At 36.0% G+C, this 21,640-nt stretch overlaps 1 long non-coding RNA gene across 2 annotated transcripts in view; it reads left to right on the top strand.

Annotated features, from left to right (window-relative positions):
• Positions 1–3,809: 3,809 nt before the first annotated feature.
• Positions 3,810–21,640, top strand: part of LOC123330063 — a 105,071-nt gene continuing 87,240 nt past the window's right edge. Inside the window, exon 1 of one of the 2 annotated variants that reach the window (XR_006545771.1) lies at positions 3,810–4,146. This is a non-coding gene — a long non-coding RNA (uncharacterized LOC123330063). The remainder of the gene's footprint in view (positions 4,147–21,640) is intronic. The other variant, XR_006545770.1, reaches the window with a different exon arrangement.

Genomic DNA, 21,640 nt, shown 5'->3' with positions numbered 1-21,640 from the left:
TCCGTAATTGATGTTTTTGAACTGTGGTATTGGAGAAGACTCTTGAGAGTCCCTTGGGCTGTAAAGAGATCAAACCAGTCAATCCTAACCGAAATTGGTCCTGAATATTCATTGCAAGGACTGATGCTGAAGATGAAGCTCCAATACTGTGGCCATCTGATGAGAAGAACTGACTCACTAGAAAAGACCCTGATGCTGGGAAAGATTGAGGGCAGGAAGAGAAGGGGATAACAGAGGATGAGATGGTTGGATGACATCACTGAATCGATGGACAGGAGCTTGAGCAAGCTCTGGGAGTTGGTGAAGGACAAGGAGGCTTGGCGTGCTACACTGTATTGGGTTGCAAAGAGTTGGCCACAACTGAGTAATTGAACTGAACCGATAACGTTAAACGACAGCATAGCTAAACATGAAAACTAAGCACTTCATCCATATCCCACATCAGAAGTGGCAGATACTCCTGGTTAATCTCCAATTATCACTCAGAATATAATCAACACCATGATAGTCATAATATCCACCCTTAAAAATCCCTAAATTGCTACCCTCTTAGACGTAGACTTACTTGTACCCTCATTAACAGAACAGTAGGAAACATATAGTACTATGTATAAGGTTCTGTGAAAAAGGCATTAACATTATCCAATGTAATATATATATTGTCTTTGTGCACAAAATTTATTTTCTATTTTTAAAATGCAAAAGATGAGGTTCAGATTTTATCTCAGTCAAAACCACATAGCTAGTAATTGCTAGAGCTTAAAATCTTTTTTTTTTTTTTTTTTTTTGTCTATACCTCAGAGACTATCTTCCTCCAATTTGAAGACTCTTAAGAAGTATCTGCATAATGACCAAGCAGATAGATTTTTGTCAAGGTCATGTAACCTAGTTGGGGGGGGAGCAGCAGAGAGAGGGATGAAGAAACTTCTGACAATCTATAATAGGAATAAATTTATAACAACACAATCATTTTAGAACTGTTTAGCTAAATTATACTGGTAAATTTAGGCACAGCCAATGTAATCTACAAGAAAAAAACATGTAAATACGTAAATATATTTTTAAGATCGAACACTCAAACACTATATTTTCAAGCCAACTCTTCTTCAATTCATTGGATGAATTTCAACAAAAAAATTGGAGTAATTATGAGTAATCAACACTAAAACTATCTTATTTAATTTTAGAGTATTCTATTTTTTAAATCTTGTTTCACCACATATTGCTGATGTCTGTCTCTTTTTCATAGTGAGAGACTGAACTGGCTGCCAAGACAGAGAAGACAGATTACAGAAAGAAAAAGAGTCTTTATAGTCTTATAAACAGCATTTATAAGCCTGAATTTTAACATTACAATAGAGTAATTACCTATTGGGAATGGAAAGGAGTAATAAAATATGTCAAGTGATAATTCTAAGCTATTACATCTTCTTTTTAGAGTTTATATAATATAGTTTAGCTAGTTTAATTTTTTATGTAACTATTCACGATTAAAGGTTAAATCAGCCTCTACTTGTGGATGTCGTTTAAAGTGCATTTAAGAAGGCTGTTTGGAATTCAGGCACAGTAAGACACCTAATATTGTTAGGTCCACCACACAATTGAAATATTTTCATTCACCAAGCTTAAACTTAGCTCTTTTCTTAAGCAACAAAAGTGACAGGGAAGATTCCAACATGGAAACTCTGCAGGGAATGTGAACAGATATTTGCTCCATGAGGACAAAAGGAAGAAAGTTTCAGCTCAAGGCTTGATAAGCAAGTGCAAGGTAATGATGAAATACTAAAGATACCTGAGCACTGAGATATTCCCTTCAGGCGAACTGCAGAACTTCAACAGCTAACATGAAGATTAGAAGGTTTTTTCTTTTTTCTTTAAAAACTCTTTTGCAATTACCACAGAATTCTAAACTCAGTCAAACACAGCTAGCTTTACTTGAATTTGGCAATTCAATCCACAGCGCAGTTAGAATAGAAGCCATATTTTGCATACCAAGATTGGCACTACTTATTTTGAAATAAAATTCATACCTTATGGCAAGACAAGCACAATTTAAACATAAACTTTTTTTTTTTTGTTTGCCTCTGTCCTTTGGCCTCTTCTCTACTGTGCATTGTGTATCAGCTTTATGCATCAATCAAACCTCCTCATCCTCAGAAATACTATTTAAATATAAAGAGCAACATTCTCCTAGCACCAACAAGACAACTCCTTAAAAGATAACATTCTTGTTTAATCTTACAAGAGGCCAGGATGACCCATTACCCACTACTTGCCAGGCTGTGTCAATAGTACATCATTTAATGGACTGTTGGGAAAAAAAAAAAACTTTCATAACTGCGTTTTGACTTCTAATGGGTGGAACAGTTCTCAGAGCTTTCTGAGATGCTATTCCCAGAGTTTTAATCCTCAGTTATAACTGGTTTATTATATATTTGGTATATTATATATAACTGGTATATTATATAATTGGTTTATTCTTAGATCAACTGAATAATTTTTCACCAAAATTATCAGCTGGCTGTCTTCATAAAAAATACTTTTGTAGTTAATTGATTTATCTAAGGATTTTTTTTAAACAATTAAGAGTTGGACATGACTTAGTAACTAAACCACCACCACCACCATTAATTGAATCTGTTCCCCAACATACTTATGGAGGTTTGACTTTTGTAAAACTTAGGTTAGAAGGAATGTTCATCTTGACTTGACGTTACCTTTTCAAAAAAAAAAATCATTTTCAGACAAATATTGCTTTTGCTATGGATGTGGCAGCTTGAAAGGGGACATAGTCCACTTTATTCCATTCTTTATTTTTTAACCTAGTGACTGACTCTAAAGCCATAAAGATGTTTATTCCTCTCCAAAGACACCTTAGGCAGGTGGCAGCTAATTACCAATCACAATTTTCACAAACTTTTCCCATCTGTCTTCAACTATGACTTCCATAGAACCAAGTAAAGAACCCAAATATACTTGCAAACTTCAAATGGTGATGTTAATTTCCTATAAGAACACTACATGCTCTGCACACTGGAGTTGTCCAATAGCAAACATGGAAGGTGGTGCCATCAGAACTCTACCCACTTTCTCCAGCTGAGCCATCACTTTGGGGGGCCCCAGTGTATGCAGATAGGGTAGGGGGTGTCCATAGGAAAAGAACTGCTGCTGCTGCTAAGTCGCTTCTGTCGTGTCCGATTCTGTGCGACCCCACAGACGGCAGCCCACAAGGCTCCCCTGTCCCTGGGATTCGGAAAAGAACTAGATATAGTTTTTTGACACATGAGAAGCCTTTTAGAGGTAAGCAATTACATTTGTGATCCAAACCCGGACACAATGCTTGCCCTTGAACAGGTCCTACGATAATAATCTTAAGAAAACAATACAAATAATTTCATCAGGCAAGAGAAGTAACAATAGCAAAGATATTAAGTTGTAAGGACCCCAGTTCCGGTTTAGCCTGAAACACTTTATTGACATATTTTGCCAAATTTAAAACCCCTTAAGCTCTCAACCACAGGATCAACCAGAACAAAAGAGAAGATGGCAAAGACTTTTCTGACCCTCCTCACTCAATGGACTAAAGCTTGGATTCTGTCAACTTCTGTCCCAATTCTGTGTTGAATTCTCCTCACCTCAAGCCCCTCCACAAACACACATGTACCTTTAGCTTAAAACACCCACAGTTTTGCTATTCGAGGAGACACTGCTTTAGGAAAGATCCCGCGTGTTCTCCTTACTTACTTCAAGTAATAAATCCTTCCTTCTCCCGCTCTTTGTCTTAGTTGTATGTTTTGACTTGACAGCCTTTGAGCCGCGAACCCTGTATTGGGGTAAAAACAATGCCACTGCCTCAAAGGGTTCCCTTTAAGGATGCGGATGCGCAGCACCAGCACCGCGCTGCATTATGGGAAGAAACACAGTGGCCTGCCAATCACTAAGGCAGCATTCTCCGAGGGGGCGGCATACCTGCCCTGGAAGGTGTTGCAGCCATATGGGGCTGGCTTGGCCTGGGTGGGCCACCAGATTCATGGCTACATGGAAGGAGACAGCAAGGGCCGGCTGCTTCCCTGGGCAAGGGAGCCCTCCATCCTGTGAAAGCCAGACCAAGCGACTGGCCTAGATTGTCGGCCCAAACAGCAACACGTATGTACTCCTTGTTATCAGTTTATTTCTAAGCAAATCAAATATTGTATGAACTCTGTTGCTCTGGGGAATATGTGTTCACACTTGATTCACGTGAGATTTGCTTGATTCCAGCATCTTGTTTTCTTAATTCTGTTCTTCAAATATAATCCTGCTGACCTCCTGACACTTTTTACGTTTGTTTTTTTTTTTTTAATTGAAGGATAATTGTTTTACAATGTTGTGTTGATTTCTTCCCTACAACTATATAAATCAACCTTAAGTATAAATATATCCACTCCCTCTTGAGTCATTATCCCACCCTCCCCGCCATTCCACCCCTCTAGGTCGTTTCAGAGACCAGACTGAACTCTCTGTGCTATATGGCAGCTTCTCATTAGCTATCCACTTTACACATGAAATGGCAACTCACTCCAGTATCCTTGCCTGGAAAATCTCATGGACAGAGGAGCCTGGTGGGCTGCAATCCACAGGATCCCAACGAGTCCGGCAGGACAGAGCGACTAACACTTACTTACTTAGGCTCCCCTGGTGGCTAAGCTCTAAAGAATCCACCTATTATAATGCAGCAGACAGCAGGTTCCATCACTGAATAAGGAAAACCCCCTGGAGGTGGAAATAGCAACCCAGTTTAGTATTCTTGACTTCCTTGATGGCTCAGGCAGTAAAGCGCCTGTCTACAATGTGGGATACCCGGGTTCACTCCCTGGGTCAGGAAGATCTCCTGGAGAAGGAAATGGCGACCAACTCCAGTATTCTTACCTGGAAAATCCCATGGACAGAGGAGCCTGGTAGGGTACAGTCCATGGAGTTGCAAAGAGTTGGACATGACTGAGTGACTTCACTTTTCTTTCTTTTAGTATTCTTGCTTGGGAAATCTCATGGACAGAGAAGCCATGGGCTATAGGGTCCATAGGGTCCATAGGGTCACAAAGAGTCAGACATGACTGAAGCAACTGAGCATGCAGTGTGTATATTTCAGTGTTACTCTAGAGACACAGACATAGAGAATGGATTTACAGCCACTTTTCAATGTAAGATTCTCAAAAGTTTCTTCAGATGCCTCTCTTGCATTTAGCTATATTTTCTAAATGTGTAAGTTTTTATTTCATAGAGAGTATTTTAAAGATTAGCAATGACTCCAACACTTAATTGGATGAACAAATCTCTTCCCATCTCATAATTTACTGCTAAGGCAACTTGTGGCTCTAAAAGAAATTTGGATTGTATTCCACATTCACACAGTTTATCATGGAAGCCAGATTTTTAATCTGAAATTCTTGCCTCAATGGGCCCTTTTCCAGTTAACATTATTAATGAACAACAACAGCGACAATACCACAAATATAGATAAACATAAGAAAGCATGCTACTTTATTTTAAAAGATGATTCTTTAAGTGGAAACAGTTAAGTGGATGATAGATAGCTCTACTAGAAAAGTGCTCCACAGCTTATGACACTAGAAGAGACGCAGAAAACAGCATTAGTATGGTTCAGTGAGGTAACCTTACCTGGCCCTCTTGACCACTGCTACTGGCTGCATGGGTCAGTGTCTCAGCACATCTCGGCACTAAGAACCAAGATGATAGATTCAGCATGCTTTTGTATACAGGCATACCATTTATTAAAGTAGTAAAATTTCCTACCCCTGTGGTAAATAGCTAGTTTCCCAAATGGCTTTGAGTGTCCTCCCTACTACATAGGTGTCTCCCCTACAAAGCATCTCGATTTCCCTTCAGTACAGCAACAAAAAGTAAAGCCTAGGTAGGAGGATGCCTCCAGGACCCTGTTTCCTTTCTGGTCCTCTGCCTGTGACCCAACATTGTGTCCACATGCACTGGCTAGACATAGCAGTCTTAGAGATTTTACTTTAACTGTTTTAATTTTTTTCCTAGAAACATTTAATTACTTATTTGCCTTGAATTTCGAGTAGATATTCCAAGATAATTAAATGCTCCTGGAAGTTGTTAGCTAACTATTGAGTTTCTCTTAATAATATAGTAATAAGTTATAAAGTATGATGGATGTGATTTTTTAGTCAAGTATGACAATAGAATTATTATGTGTGTAAGCATTGTTGGAAAGTACAGTATGGCTTTTCAAATCACAGGCTATAGACCTGGACAGATACAAGTTTGAATATTACTCCTATACCAAGCTAACTCTATGTGGGATTAAAAATCATCTAAACTTTCATTGCTTTACTTATGAAACTGAGATTATATTTTTAAATGCCCCTTTCCTCATCCCCATGTTATGTCATCTAATGGGCCCTACATGACAGAATTTGTAGGTGACATCTGACCCTTTAAGTTTGAATAGAATTTTACTGTACATTTTGTTTTCATTTTTGATTTAAGAATTTTTTAACATTTAAAATTCCTCTCAATAAAAGTATATTACCCTTAAATCTTTCTGGAAAAAATTTGGCTGACAGTGTTCTTTATGGAACATTTCAGGAGAAACTTTATCATCTTAAAAAACAAAAAAAACTCAAAGCCCTAAGACTATGAGCTTGGAATATTTAGAAGACAAAGTATTTCATTCGTTCATTCTTCCTTAAATTAAATCTATTGTACTAAATAAAAACAGAAAATTATGCATGTTGGATTAGTTGTGAATAGTGTCCTATTGTTACTTTTTTTCTGGATGCTTTCAACGAACGATTGTTCTAAATAATGTTAGAATAAAACAATTGCCATTATATCCAATGAGGAAAATAGTAACTAGGCCATTTTACATTGCTATGTCATCTATTTCTATCAGTACCAATAATAAAATATAATGCCAGTATATTCTGGGTTTTTTCAGTATATTTTTGGGAAAAAGCTGACATTCATGAAATGCCTCTTTTTATTTAAAATTATGTTAATATATATCACAGAAAAGGAAACTTTTTTTTAAACTAAGGTGTTTTTGTTTAAATGTTACAGGGTCAAAAATATCTGTAGTCTTCCAATAAGGTATGATAAACATTTGGCATTTTCAGGGTATGAGCTGATAAACCTGCTTACACACTAGAAAAAACTTTAAATTTTTAAAGCATATCTTTAAACAATTAAAAATCACAAACAAGAAGACAAAAAGCAGAAAGCAGAGATGGCAACACAAACTACAAATGAGAAAAGATTAAATTTGTAGAGAATACATTAAAATGAAAGGGAGGAAAGGGATTTTAAAAATCATTTTAAAATGGACTTAAGTTTAATGTGGACTTAAAGTTTAATACAATTTTAAAATTGGCACTTTATTTAGGTTAAATAGGAATTTAAAAAATTATCTACTGAAATGTGTTTTTTGTTTATTTTTTAATTGAAGGATAATTACTTTACAGAATGTTTTTGTTTTCTATCAAACATCGACATGAATCAGCCATAAGTATACATATATTTCCTCCCTCTTATACTTCCCTCCCATCTCTCTTCCCATCCCACCCCTCTAGGTTGATACAGAGCCTCTGTTTGAGTTCCTTGTGTCATATAGAAAATTCCCATTGGCTATATATTTTACATATGGTAATGTAAGTTTCCATGTTACTCTCTCCATACATCTCACTCTCTCCTTCCCTCTCCCCTGTGTCTGTAAGTTTGTTCTCTATGTCTGTTTCTTCATTGCTGCCTTGCAAATAAATTCATCAGTACCATCTTTCTAGATTCCATATATATGTATTAGTATATGATATTTATCTTTCTCTTTCTGATTTACTTCACTCTGTATAATAGTCTCTGGGTTCATCCACCTCATTAGAACTGACTCACATGTCTTCCTTTTCATAGCTGAGTAATATTCCATTGTGTATGTGTACCACAACTTCCTTATCCATTCATCTGTCGATGGACATCTAGACTGCTTCCCTGTCCTAGCTATTGTAAATATTGGCAAGAGCAGCAAGACTATCCAATGGGGAAAAACTAGTATTTTCAGCTGATGTTGCTGGTACACTGGATTTATGTGTGTAAGAATGACATTGGACCTTTACTTTACCCACAAACCAAAAAAAAAAAAAGAAAAGAAAAAGCTCAAAAGGAATCAAATACCTAAATACAATAACAAAGAGTAAAAGATTTTGAAGCACATTTATAGGAAAAAAATTACATGACTCATGGTAAATTAGTGAATAGTAATTGAATATTCTGGTTACTGTTTTGTAGTAATTTATACAAATAAATAAGAAATAGTCTTTCTTTGATATTTTCATTACATTTTTAACATGATTTAGTTTTATGTTCATATTAAATGTTCTTATTCTAAAGAAATAAATATTGTAGTTTTGCATAGTTGAATGTCATATGTTTTTTATGCATACTAAACTCACAGTAGATACTTTTCTTGGGTTTTTATTTGAAATAAATTATTTGGACACATAAATTTAAAGATAATTTAAAAACTGTAACTGTTGTGTCAATTATCTCATGAACATCTTTCCAATATTTGAAAGACTGGAAGAATGTGCTGCTAAGATGAAATAATATCTTTTTAAAAAAATATTATGTATTAAGGAACATCATCTAAAGGTCAATGACATGCAAATAATTTCACTTATTTCCTTTTAATTATTAGTATATGAGGGAGTTTTGCTTGTTTTCTAAACAGTTGTGACCATCCTACATAAAGAATTACATCTTGTTTCCTTAAACCAGCATTTCTCTTTACATCAGCAACAATTTACTTACTAATTTGTATTTCTTCCAGATTCCATTGTAAAGTTTTTCATACTAATATTGGCATGTTAAAATTCTTTTATGGTTAGCAAACAAAAATTAACGTGTTTAAGGCAATATAAAGAAAATCATTAGCTTAAGACCTTCAGAGTTAGGCACAGACAATATTTTCACTACCCTTTGTAGTGACAGACTCATTCACAGGTTCTCCCATTGATTCATCAACTTTCCACAGGTGACTTGTAACTAAAATGGATGTCTGACTACCTAATGTGAAAAAATAACCCCAACTGCATCATAAACTTAAATATAAAACTAGGAAAAAAATTTAAAGGAAAAATAAAAGGAACTTAAGAATCTAGGGGTAGGTAAAGAGTTCTTAGACTTTATATAAAAACTGTGATTCATAAAAAGAATAATTGTGATAAGTTGTGCTTCATCAAAATTAACTGATCTGCTCAGTTGAAGACCGTATATGAAATCACAAATTAAGCCCTGGGAGAAAATATTTGCAAACCACTTATCCAAAAAAAGACTAGCATCTAGAAAATATACAATGTTCAACTCAATAGTAAAAAGAATGAAGGAAAGGAAGGAAGCAAGCAAGAAAAATGAAAGAGGAATACAAACAGAAAATAGGCAGAAGACGTTTCACTAAAAAGAATGTAAATGGTAAATGACCACAAGAACAGATGAATAGGGTCATAACCTAACAGGGAAACATAAACTAAAATTTCAGTAAAATAACACTAGATACCTTTATAGAAAGGCTAAGATATAAAATAGTGCACTACTAAATGCTGTTAAGGTGCAAAGAAAATTGATTATTCACACATTGCTGGTATAAATGTGAAATGATACAGCCACTCTGAAAAACAGTTTGGCAGTTTCTTAATCAAACTATGTTACTACCATAAAAAATCAGCAATTGTATTTTTCAGCATAATGCCAGAGAAATAAAAAAATTATGTTCATCCAGAAGCTTGCATTTGAATATATATAGTAGCATTAGTTTATTTTTAAATTTTTTTATTGGAATATATTTAATTTACAATATTGTGTTACTTTCTACTGTATAGCAAAGTGAATCAGATATACATCACTCTTTTTTAAATCCTTTCCCATGCAAGTCATTACTGAGTATTGTAAAATTCACTGTGCTATACAGTCAGTACTTACTAGTTATACATTTTATATATAGTAGTGTATATATGTCAAAACAGACATAGAGTAGAACCACCTCAGATGTCCTTTAATGGATGAATATATAACACAAACTATGGTACATCTATAATATGGAATACTGTTCACCAATAAAAATGAATGGACTACTGATACGTGCAGCAACTTGAGTGAATCTTCACAGAATTATGCTGTGGAAAGACCAATCTAAAAGGTTATAAACTTTATGATTCAATTTATATAATTCTTAGGTTGACAAAATTACAGAAATGGAGAGCATTTTAGTTAATGGTTGCCAGGGGTCAGGATTGGTGTCAGAGCGCTTGGATAAGAGGGAAGTTGGTATGTTATAAAAGGATGTCAAAAAGCTTTGTAAAATGGAAATGATTAGTAATTTAACTCTGTCAATGTCAGTTTCTTGGTGGTGATATGGTCTTTTTGTAAGATATTGGGGGACATTAGATGAAAGGGATGCAGTGTTACGAACTGAATGTTTGTGTCCACCCCCTCAAATTTGTATGTTGAAACTCTAACTCCCATGTGATGGTATTAGGAGGTTAAGCTTTGGGGAGGTAATAGAATTAGGCCATGGGGGTGGGGCCCTACTGAATGGGGTTAGTGCTGTGTGAGAGGCACAAGAGAGCTTGCTTCCTGTCTCTGCACTTTGTCACATGAGGATAAAACCAGAAGGTGGCATCTGCAGCCTGATAGAGGAGTCTCACCAGAACTCAACTGTGCTGCGGCCGTAATCTTGAGCTTCAGCTTTTAGAACTGTGACAAATAAATTTCTTTTGTTTATAAGCACCCAGCATATGATACTTTGTTATTGCTGAGACACATGGGATCTATTATTTCTTATATATGCATATGAACCTACAATTATCTTATTAAAATTTTAATTAAAAATGTCTCTCTATCAGACTCCATATCTTTTAACTATAACAGCATTCAATCCTGTCTAGTGGAAAAGGAAAATGACTTTTCCTTCTTTTGAAGCCCTAGTAATTATCTTTCAGAGCTATATTGGCTCTAGATGGCTTCTTAGTTAATTTGTGAGCTAATTACTGGTTCAAGAAGAATGGAATATGCTGATTAGTTTAAGCTGATGAAGGTCCACTCCTTGAGAGGGGGGCCTATTCCTTATAAACATGATGGTAAAAAGGGAAAAATGTTTTCAGGAGAATAAATTTTGAAAGTAAACACAAATAGCAAATGACTAGTGCTGCCCTAATGCATTTACCTGATATCCTATATTTAAACTTGTAAAATAGTGTTACTATAAATACTATTATGTACCTATATTTTCTACTCTTGGGATTACATATTTTAGATAGGGTTCTAGAATTAATAATATTGTGCCAAATATTGCACATTCAATGAATTTTGATTGACTCATTTTTTTCAATAATCAAGTATAGTTGTACTTCAGATACCCAAATGAACAAACTTCATTTGGAAAAAACAACTGCCTGTCTGCAGTGCAATGCTGTAATTGGGTAATTATAAGTTGCTCTGGAAACTAGCCAGATGTTTGGCTATCTATCAGTAATGATAGAGTGATTGCTGTCAAAACCGAGTCCATGTCTAGGATGCTTGGAGGTCAGTCACATGAAAGGAAGCATGTTTTGTGAAGAGAATACCTAGGCCAAGGTTAAGAGGTAAGTGAGAACATGGGCAGATGGAAGGTTCTGGAACTATAGAAAGGGAGATGGGTTGAAGGACAGGGAAAAGGGAAAATGAAGTTGGATAAGTAATTGAACAGCAACATAAAAGTAAATGAAGTGTCTTGAAAACATATTAATCAATTTGACTTTAAGTAAGGGCAAAGAGATGGCTATAACAATTGTTTTAAACAGAGGAGTGACATGATCAAAATTGCTTTGTGGCTGAAAGAAGAGAATGCATTAAGGGAAATAAGACTGGGGCCTGAAGGACAAAATAGAAGGTAATTGTGGGAATTCAGGTACCTATGATGTTAAAACTAAACTGAAGTGGCAGCTGTGGGCATTGGAGAAGAGTAGAGATTATAGAGAATGGCAGAATGAATTCTATTTAACTACTGCCCAGTATTCTTGCCTGGAGAATCCCATGGACAGAGGAACCTTGCAGGCTACAGTCCATGGGGTCGCAAGAGTCAGACATGACTGAGTGACTTTCACTTTCACTACTACTACTACTGTTTAAAGGGGAGACCTAGGGGTAAGGAATAAAAAAGGATTCTTAAATTTTTAAAATTCTTTCAAAACAATGTTGTCCTTTAGTTATCATCATTCAAGATTTTATTGTAAAAAGTGTTTAAAAATGGCAATCTCATTGTTGGCTTGATTTGCATTTCCTTATTTTGACATTGATAGAAAGAACATCAGAGAACATAAAATACTTTCCAATACGTCTGTCAGTTTTTTCTTTTTTTTAAAATATAACACAAAATACACTTCCTGCTTATCAGTGAATGTCTGAAATGGGAAAATGCTATATAATCATGTATTGTTGAAGATATTTTCTCTTAAATATGCTTATGACTGTTTTCTCAATACTATTACTTGTCTTACAAATTTATATTTTCATTTTGATCCTATTTTCCTTAGATAATAAAATTAATCTTTTGTTTCAGATATTTTTGATTATGTCACACCAAAGAAAATCCTATAAAGCTTAATTTGTATTAACTCTTTAATTTACACAATCAGAAATTATATAATGAGCATCCATTGTGTGATTGGAACTGTGCTAGGCCTTTGGAAAGACTTTTTCTACTCCTAAATAAGAACTCTTATGCACAAAGTAGTCCATCATTCCTCTGTCATAGCAATATTAATGATCCTTTCATTTTGACATTAGTCTGTTTAATTAAAATAATCATCTTACTTTTCTACCCACTGCTTTGGGGAAATAGAAAGCTGGTGATAAAGTAGCTTTTACTCACTCAATAACTGTAGTAGAATTGTAGTTTGTATCTGAAACTCTGTGTGTTTATTTCAGTCTTTTCAATTGTTTTTACTGTTCATGACCAAAATTTCCCCAACATAATGACTGCTCTCAGTAACATCAAATTTTAATTTATCTTCCAATGAAATATAAAAAAAACTTACAATGAGACTTGTATACTTGATCTTTTTTTTTTTTTTTTGCTTTTCTAAATATTTGAAAAACTAATTTTTGTTAAAAGTCTTGGTTGAAAAATGCTAAAATCAAATTTCTGTGGATGCTGCTCTAATTTGGTAGCTCTTATTGTTTAGTTGCAATATTGACAACTACCAAAGAAAGACTAACTTAAATAAATAAAGAATTTTTATAAAGGAGAGTAGTATTGCCAAATTCAGACTTAAATTGAAGAAAGTGGGGAAAACCACTAGACCATTCAGGTATGACCTAAATCAAATCCCTTATGATTATACAGTGGAAGTGAAAAATAGATTTAAGGGACTAGATCTGATAGACAGAATGCCTGATGAACTATGGACGGAGGTTGGTGACATTGTACAGGAGACAGGGATCAGGACCATCCCCATGAAAAAGAAATGCAAAAAAGTAAAATGGCTGTCTGGGGAGGCCTTACAAATAGCTGTGAAAAGAAGAGAAGTGAAAAGCTAAGGAGAAAAGGAAAGATATTCCCATCTGAATGCAGAGTTCCAAAGAATAGCAAGGAGAGATAAGAAAGCCTTCCTCAGCGATCAATGCAAATAGAGGAAAACAACAGAATGGGAAAGACTAGAGATCTCTTCAAGAAAATTAGAGATACCAAGGGAACATTTCATGCAAATATGGGCTTGATAAAGGACAGAAATGGCATGGACCTAACAGAGGCAGAAGATATTAAGAAGAGGTGGCAAGAATACACAGAAGAACTGTACAAAAAAGAGCTTCACGACCCAGATAATCACTATGCTGTGATCACTGACCTAGAGCCAGACATCCTGGAATGTGAAGTCAAGTGGGCCTTAGAAAGCATCACTATGAACAAAGGTAGTGGAGGTGATGGAATTGCAGTTGAGCTATTTCAAATCCTGAAAGATGATGGTGTGAAAGTGCTGTATTCAATATGCCAGCAAATTTGGAAAACTCAGCACTGGCCACAGGACTGGAAAAGGTCAGTTTTCATTCCAATCCCAGAGAAAGGCAATGCCAAAGAATGCTCAAACCACCGCACAATTGCACTCATCTCACACGCTAGTAAAGTAATGCTCAAAATTCTCCAAGCCAGGCTTCAGCAATATGTGGACCGTGAACTTCCAGATGTTCAAGCTGGTTTTAGAAAAGGCAGAGGAACCAGAGATCAAATTGCCAACATCCACTGGATCATGGAAAAAGCAAGAGAGTTCCAGAAAAACATCTATTTCTGCTTTATGGACTATGCCAAAGCCTTTACCTTGTGGATGACAATAAACTGTGGAAAATTCTGAAAGAGATGGGAATACCAGACCACCTGACCTGCCTCTTGAGAAACCTGTATGCAGGTCAGGAAGCAACAGTTAGAACTGGACTGGTTCCAAATAGGAAAAGGAGTACGTCATCCTCAGCAGTTCATGGGGTCTCGAAGAGTCGGACACGACTGAGTGACTTCACTTTCACTTTTCACTTTCATGCATTGGAGAAGGAAATGGCAACCTACTCCAGTGTTCTTGCCTGGAGACTCCCAGGGATGGGGAAGCCTGGTGGGCTGCCGTCTATGGAGTCTTACAGAGTCGGACATGACTGAAGCAACTTAGCAGCAGCAGCAGCATTAGGTGTAAGAGTAAGAAGTACCAAAGCCACCTTCTACCCTTTTTTTTTTTCTGGATTCATCTGTTCAAAGATTTAGCATTGTGGCTTAAGAAAGGAGAGCAACATATATTGTCATGAGTATAGGTTATATATATGATAATTGTGCAGAAAAGCCAACTTCATGGGATGTTGTTTCTCTTGGAGCTAGAGCTGAGTCTACATTATTTTTTAAAAATCAATTACATCTGTCATTGGGGCAGCAAAATTAATGGTTGTCAATGCATTGTTTCTTTTACTTCAGGAAAAATTCTTAATTGGAGGCAGTGCATGTTGAATAGTATGTTAACTTATGAGGCATTTAGGTAATCCAAGGTTAGTGGTCCCTGACCAAGCACAATTAGTCTTAAAAGAAAATCCACATCTTGAATAAATTTCTATCTGTTAAAGAAAATTCTTTACCATGTTCCTCACCCAGGGAAAAATTCTAATGTAAATATCTTGAAGACACCTTGTTGCTGGCTAGCTGTATTGAGGAATAATAATTATATATTTTTGTTAGAAATTGCACATTTATATGGACAGAGGAGCCTGGTAGGCTACAGTCCATGGGGTTGCAAAGAGTAGGACACGACTGAGCGACTTCACTTTCACTTTTCACTTTCATGCATTGGAGAAGGAAATGGCAACCCACTCTAGTGTTCTTACCTGGAGAATCCCAGGGATGGGGAAGCCTGGTGGGCTGCCGTCTATTGGGTTGCACAGAGTCGGACACGACTGAAGCGACTTAGCAGCAGCAGCAGCAGCACATTTATAACTATCTGTTGCTTGATCACCTTAAGGAGAGGAAAACTGTATTTTTAAAGTTCCTCTCTCCATCATGTACAGTTTAATTGTGAATTCATTATGCAAGTTGTGGGCTACCTGGGAAAACATTTAGCTGACATCTAAGAATTCTATTATCTTATATACCTGATTATTAGTGTATCTTTTCTACATTAGGGAGAAAATATTTTCATGTTCTGGGCCCATTCTCAGAGTTCCAACTATAGGAACTATAGGTTTCTTGAAAAATAATTCTCAGGATAAATTATTTATTTAAATTATTTGACTTTTTATTTAATAATAACATACATTTAGGATACTATACAGACCATCTGGGCACAGCTCAATGCATTTTCACAAACTGGACACATCTGCACAGACAGTAATGAGATCAAGAAATAAAATATTACACATATTTTAGAAGACACCTGGTATGCTTTCTTCTAGTCTCTATAAACACAAGAGTAATAACCCATCTGATTCCTGTTGCCATAGATTGGTTTTGCATGGTTTTGAACCTTATATAATTTGAATCAAATAGCAGCTTCCCTTTCATACTGGACTTGTTTAATTCAACAGTATCTTTATGATATTCCTCCATATTATATTCAGTGACCCCTTATTTAATCATTTTCTCTTCAAGTTTTCCAGCTAAAGCATTATCTCAGAATCAACATGGATTTTTACCGTTGGCATGACTTCATTTAGACCTAGTGAATATAGAGTTCAGAGTTCTGCCTCTTATAAGAAGTTCCCTTCTCCATTCATGGTCACAGCCACTCCCAAGAGTGGTAGTTTCATGACTGTAGATAGTGCTGGTTTATGTAATAGAAACACACAACATTATGTATTATATTTGCAAGTTTTAATTCTTCATTGTCTGGTTACTGATAATCAGACAATGAAGTTTGAGGGAGGAAAGATATTCTAACAGGATATGGTACCATGAAAGTGCAAGAAACCTGTTTACATTACTCACTTGCTCCTTTGGGTCATGTGGACTGTTTTGTATATATTGCGACCATATAATATTGGAGCACCTGGGCATGCCTAAATTTACAGTTAGACAGATCAAAAAACACTGAGAACACCATATAAACTTATATCCACAGGTTACTTATTATCCCAAGTGCACATACTAAGTTCTTCTGATAGCTCAAAGTATTATTTTTGCTTTCATTTTGTTTCTAAATATCCCTTATTAAATTAAAAATATTCTTATTAAAGAGATATTTTAAAAATAAAAGTCTCAGGATTAATTGCTATGATTCTTTCTTTAAGAGAAATATAGTTGATTTATAGCATCTTAGTTTCAGGTATTGGAGAGGGCAATGGCACCCCACTCCAGCACTCTTGCCTGGAAAATCCCATGGACGGAGGAGCCTGGTGGGCTGCAGTCCATGGGGTCTCTAGGAGTCAGACACGACTGAGCGACTTCACTTTCACTTTTCACTTTCCTGCATTGGAGAAGGAAATGGCAACCCACTCAAGTGTTCTTGCCTGGAGAATCCCAGGGACGGGGGAGCCTGGTGGGCTGCTGTCTATGGGGTCGCACAGAGTCGGACACGACTGAAGTGACTTAGCAGCAGCAGCAGCAGCAGTTTCAGGTATACAACATGGCACCTGAGCATTTGTATAGCTTTTACTCCATTTGAAATCACCACAAAATAATGGCTATATTTCTTTGTGCTTTACAATACATCATGTAGCCTATCCATTTTATATATAGAAGTATGTAGTTCTCAGTCCTCTACCCTTCCTCTACCCACTGGTAACCACCGATCTGGTTTTTTTTTGTTTTTTTTTTAATATACCTGTGAGTCTGTTTCTCTTTTACTATATTCATTCATTTCATTTTTTAGATTCTACACATAAGTGTTAACAGCATTTTTCTTTCTCTGTCTGACTTATTCACCATAACATCTAGGTCCATCCATCTTGTTGCAAATGGCAGAATTTCATTTTTTATGATTGAGTAATATTCCATTGTATATATCACCACAACTTTATCCATTCATCTGTTGGTGGACACTTCAGTTGCTTCCATATCTTTGGAGTCTTATAAAGAAGTCTTATAAATAAGACTACTGTGAACATTGAGATGCAGTTATCTTTTTCAATTAGTGTTTTTGTTTTCTTCAGACATATGCTCCAAACTAGAATTGCTAGATCATAAGATAATTTTATTTTTAGTATTTGAGGAAACTCTATACTGTTTTCTATATTGGCTGAAACAATTTACATTCCTACAAACAGTGTACAGGGCTTTCTTTTTCTCCACAACCTTGCCAGAACTTGTTATTTGTAGACATTTTAATGGTAGCCATTTTGACAGGTATGAGATGATACCTCATTATGGTTTTGATTTCCATTTCTCTGAAAATTTAGCAATGTTGAGCATCTCTTCTCATGTCTGTTGGCCACCTGTATGTCCTTTTTGAAAAAAGACTATTCAGGTCTTCACCCATTTTTAAATTGGGTTGTTTGTTTGTTTTTTGCTGTTGAGTTGTATGAGCTGCTCATGTATCTTGGGTATTAACCCCTTATCAGTCATATCATTTGCAAATATTTTCTCCTATTCAGTAGACTGGCTTTTTGTTTTATTGATGGCTACCTTTGCTGTGCAAAAGCTTTTAATCTTAATGATGTACCATTTGTTTATTTTTGCTTTCTTTTTCCTTTTGCCTTAGGAGACAGGTCTAAAAATATTGCTGCAATTTATGTCAGAGCAGTCCACCCATGTGCCAGGAGGTTTATGATTGTGATTTTAGCTCTTTAATCCATCTTGAGTTTATTTTTGTATATAGTGTGAGAAGATGTTTTAATTTCATTTTACATGTAGCTGTCCAATTTTCCCACTTTACCACTTACTGAAGAGATTGGCTTTTCCCCTTTGTTTATAATCACCTCCTTTGTCATAGATTAATTGACTATAAGTATTTTGATTTATTTCTGGGTTCTCTATTCTGTTCTGTTCATCTGTGTGTCTGTTTTTGTGCGAAGATAATGCTGTTTTTACTATTGTAGCATTTGACTAAATACTGTATTTAGACTCTTGTAGCTTTATGTGAAGTCGCTCAGTCGTGTCCAACCCTCAGCGACCCCATGGACTGCAGCCTACCAGGCTCCTCCGTCCATGGGATTTTCCAGGCAAGAGTACTGGAGTGGGGTGCCATTGCTAGCTTTATAGTATAGTCTGAAGTCAGAGAGCATATTACCTCCATCTTTTTTTTTTTTTTTCACAAGATTACTTTGGCAATTCAAGGTCATTTGTGATTCCATATAAGTTTTAGGTTTATATGTTCTAGTTCTATGCAAAATGTCTAAGATATTTTGATAAGAATTGCATTAAATCTGTAAATTGTTTTGGATAATATGATCATTTTAATGATATAATTTCCAATCTATGAATATATAATACCTTCCCATTTCTTTTTATCATCCTCAGCTTCCTTAATCAGTGTTTTTTAGTTTTCAGTGCATAGTTTTCACTTTTTTGATGAAGTTTATTCCTAGGTATTTTATTATTTTGTTTGTATTTTAAATAGGATTGTTTTCTTGCTTTTTCTTTCTAATAGTTAATTATTAGTGTATAGAAAAGCAACAGATTTATGTATGCTAATTTTGTATCCTGAAAATTTACTGAATTCATTGATGAGCTCAATTTTTTTGGTAGTATCTTCAGGATTTTCTATGTATCTTATATATCTTCTGCAAACAGTGACAGTTTTATGTTTTCCTTTTCAATTTTGATTTCATTTATTTTTATTTTTCTTATCTCATTGCTGTGGCTAGAACTTCTAATACTATATCAAATAAAATTGTGAAGTTTGGAATCCTTGTCTTGTTCTTGACCTTAGAGGAAGTGCTTTCAGCTTTTCACCATTGAGTATGTCATTAGCTGTGAGCTTGTCATATATGGCCTTTATTAGGTTGAGATGTGTTCCCTTTGTGACCACTTACAGTGGAGTTTTCATCATAAATGAATATTGAATTTTGTCAAAAGCCTTTTTTTGCATCTTTTGAGATGATCATGTGGTTTTTATTCTTCAAAATGTTAATATGATGTGTCACATTGATTGACTTGTGCTTTCTATTCTTCTACATTCAAGTGGTTGTTTTCTTCAATTCTGATTGGTTCATTTTTCTGATTTTAGTTCTCTCTCTTTTTCTTAATTCCTGCTTTGTTCACCTACTCTTTTCCCTAATTTCTAATTATTTAGATTTCTAAATATTTAATATTTAGATTTCTAAATATTTAAATTTCTATGTATTCTAATTTCCCCTAATTTCCCTAATTTCTAATGCTTTGAACACATTACTTAGCAAATTTTCACTTCTGTTTCATTAGTTGTTGTTTCGGGACTTTTTCTTATTCTTTCAATTGAAGCAAATTAGCCTGTCTTCCTATTTCCTTTAACTGTCTCTGTCCCTATGAAATCAGGTGGAACAGTTACCTATTCTAGTCTTGAAGTGGTGTCCTTGGGTGGGAGCATCCCTATATAATCTATATTTGCTCAAAGACTTTGATCAGGATTCTTATGCTTAGGAGTCACATCTTCCCCCACTATGTGCTGGCCGCTATCACTTTGGCAAGAGGTGGGGCTGGAGGTGGGGGGGCTAGAGCCAGATCCAGGTGTGAGTCATGGCTTCTCCTCTGCTCTTTGACCAACACCACCCTGCTGGGAGTATATCCCAAGTTGCTGGTGCAGAAGACTTGAGGGTTGGGTCTGAGTTGACTTTCGCTCTTAGAGTGTGATCTTCTGGCTTCCGTTACTAAAACCCTCACACCCAGAGGAGAAGAGCCTTGGTGCAAGAGGGGCTGGGTTGGACACTCTGTGTATCAGGATGTAGGCTTTGGAAGTCCCAGCCCGAGTCAGGGTGCTGGAGCACTCTAGATGTGCTGTTTCTATAGGTGCCAGTAATGGCTGACCACACCCCTTTCAGATATGCTTCCAGATCTGAGCTGGCTCTGTCCATAACAACAGAGCCTTCCTATTGGCTGTGGCAGTCCTAACCCTAGTGTCACAGAGCAAGTGGAGACAGAGAGGGCACGCCAGGGTGATCTCTACAAACTAGACAGAGTCCTGTGCAGTTTCAGTCTACTTCCTTTAAGGAGTGAGCAAGTGTGTGCATGCTCTTCATGAGTGGAGTCTAGATTTCTTATTACCCTTAGGTTAATTCCACTGGTTTTCAGATCAGGTATGGGTTCTCAATGCTGGACTAGACAGCTGGGGCAGTGCTATACAGTAGGCACTTGTTGGTTTTCTATTGTATAATAGTAATGTGTCTATATAAATGCATTTTTTATGTGTTCATGGGGGAGGTGAGCTCCAAGTCCTCCTACTTCACCATATTGATCTCTTCTACTTGCTATTATACTCTTATCAGTGTGTTCCTCATGGTATTGATCTGCCATCAACATTTTCAGCTGTTTCTGTGGACGGAAATTGTAAGTGTGAGATATCACTGTCATTCTGTGGCAAAAGTGTGAGCATAACCTAATCAGATGAGACATTTAAAAGTAGTTTTCTCTGGCTGAATACAGGGAAACAGTCTGAGAGATGTTTTCCTTATAGCCTTAAGGAAAGCAGTAGCCAGGTTGTGAACTGCTGATGGGGGCCATGTGGCAAAGAAGTACAGGTGGCCTCTAGGATCTATTAACAGTAATATCTAGCAAAAAAACAGAAACATCAATTATATATAAGGAGATGATTTCTTCTGAAAACCGGTGAGTTTAGAAGAGGACCCTGAAGTTCTGATGAAAATGACATACTTTAGACACTTTCATTTCACCCTGATAAGATTTCAAGCAGAAGACCCAGAAAAGCCATTCCCAGACTTCTGACCCATGGAAATGGTTACATCATATATGTGTGTTGTTTTAAGCTTCTGGGTTTGTATTAATTTGTCACACAGCAACAGAAAAGTAATGCATATCACTAGACCACTGAGAGTACTTACATTTTCAAGAAATATATCTTTCTTTTTCCCTCATGTGTGTATTTGTCAAGGCATGAAGAGAGTTTGCTAACCATGCTTCCACTATTAGTTATCACAGTGAGTAAGTGTCTAGCTTGGTTTCAGACTATCTGGGGCTAAATCCCACTCAACTCCTCCTTAG

The sequence above is a fragment of the Bubalus bubalis genome, chromosome 17 (assembly GCF_019923935.1).
Source record: "Bubalus bubalis isolate 160015118507 breed Murrah chromosome 17, NDDB_SH_1, whole genome shotgun sequence".
NCBI classification, from domain to species: Eukaryota; Metazoa; Chordata; class Mammalia; order Artiodactyla; family Bovidae; genus Bubalus; species Bubalus bubalis.
This window is presented reverse-complemented; position numbering and strand designations above follow the sequence as displayed.